This window comes from Myotis brandtii, unplaced genomic scaffold (assembly GCF_000412655.1).
Source record: "Myotis brandtii unplaced genomic scaffold, ASM41265v1 scaffold504, whole genome shotgun sequence".
NCBI classification, from domain to species: Eukaryota; Metazoa; Chordata; class Mammalia; order Chiroptera; family Vespertilionidae; genus Myotis; species Myotis brandtii.
The window spans coordinates 4,480,117-4,482,021 of record NW_005369217.1 but is presented as its reverse complement, the minus strand read 5'-3'; the positions used below and the strand labels follow the sequence as shown (position 1 = coordinate 4,482,021).

The 1,905-nt window shown below is 42.4% G+C and overlaps 1 protein-coding gene across 1 annotated transcript in view; it reads right to left on the bottom strand.

Annotated features, from left to right (window-relative positions):
• The window catches only part of EEA1 (early endosome antigen 1), a 133,958-nt gene that overhangs the window by 76,109 nt on the left and 55,944 nt on the right, over positions 1–1,905 (bottom strand). The gene's annotated exons all lie outside the window — the stretch shown is intronic.

Genomic DNA, 1,905 nt, shown 5'->3' with positions numbered 1-1,905 from the left:
TTGCAGGCTTGGCCTGCCTGAAAACAGCCCTCAGCCCCTCATCCAGGCTGGCCAGGCACCCCAGCGGGACCCCCACCCTGATCTGGGACACCCTTCAGGGCAAACCAGCTGGCCCCCACCCGTGCACCAGGCCTCTATCCTATATAGTAAAAGGGTAATATGCAAACTGACCCTAACAGCAGAAAGACTGGGAATGACTGCTCACTATGACACACACTGACCACCAGGGGGCAGACGCTCAATGCAGGAGCTGCCCTCTGGTGGTCAGTGCGCTCCCACATGGGGGAGCTCTGCTCAGCCACAAGCCAGGCTGATGGCTGCCAGTACAACTGTATGAGTTTATTGTTTGCCATTTCCTAGCTTGCTGTTCCTAGGATGTTCAGGGGCAGGAGACTACCATAAAGACTGACATCTCTCAGGAATGATTTGTGGTCTATGGTCTTGTGATTCTGGCCCAAAACTATCTGGCTCTGTACCCATATAATCGCTGGAGTGACAAGGTGATAAATCATAGTGATAAATATGGATAAGTCAGAATCTCGTATCTCAACCCATAGGCTTCAAGGAGAAGAGGAAGATAGCCATGTTCCCAACCCTAGGGCGACTGCATGGACCAGGGCATGTTCTTCAAACTGGAAATTGTCTTTGGCCTGGAATGCCATGGCAGAATGATTTGTTTGATCCTTCCGCTGCTCTCTGTAAACCCTCCCTGTCTATGAGAGAGGCTCTTGCTTTCAGGCCAGCACTGTGGAGACGATGGCCAGGAAGAGGAGTCCACCTCAGCTGCTCACTGAAGCAGACCTTATTGCCCTCTTGAAAAAGCATGGCATTGGTCAGTATAAAGTGGACCCTACTTTATAGCTAAAGTGAGGCTTAGAGAAGTTAAGAACTTAACCTAATGTTTCAAAGTGTGTAAGCTATTAAAACTTAGGTCCAAATAACTACACAGTCATTGCTCTTAAGCAATGCTCTGCATCATCCATATACAGATACCTCAGAGTTACTTCTGGTTTGGTTCTAGACTGCTGCAATAAAGTGGGTCACAGGATTCTTTTTATTTCCCAGCACATAAAAAAGTTAGGTTTAAGTCTATTAAGTGTGCAATAGCATTATGTCTAAAAAAAAAAAAGTATATACTTTAATTAAAAAATACTTCATTGCTAAAAAATGCCAACCATCATCTGAGGCTCCATAGAGTTGTAATGTTTTTACTGATGGAGGGCCTTGCCTCAATGTTGATGTCTGTAAAGTGCAATAAAATGAGGTGTGCCTGTAAAGACAGACATCTCCCACCAGTCTCAATGGGGAGCAGGGGCTGCCCATAGACTCAATATTTTTGACCCACGTTGGGATTTGTTGTGTGGGTTTTTTTGGTTGTTTTTTGTTTTTTAAAAAAAAGATATCAACATGTAAAACTTGAGAAATTCCACATAAAAATTTGTCACTTCATCTTTTGAAGCATCAGGACGTCTGGCAGCCTGAGCCTTCACTCTCATACGCACAGTTGTTTGGATTTGAGCGGCAGCCATCTCCTCTAGATGTCATTCTCCATTGCTCAAAGTGGGCTTCCTTCACCGACTCATTACATGCCAGGCCCCTGTGGGATCTCAGTTTGTCACCTATTAGCCATGTATGTCCATATTCTTAGATTTTTGTTAAAGCATTTCCCATAATTGTTTAGGAATTAGAAAGTAGATTTATATGGTGTCAGATCATAAGTTATATAAATGCTTAATCACTTGGTTGTACACCTGAAACTAATATAATATAGAACATCAACTGTAATTGAAAAACAAAAATATTTTTTTTAAAAAGAAAAAAGTAAAAAGAAATACACACTGGAATTATTAATAGAATGGCCCACTTTAAAGTCACATTTTTAAGATATACACATATATGAATATG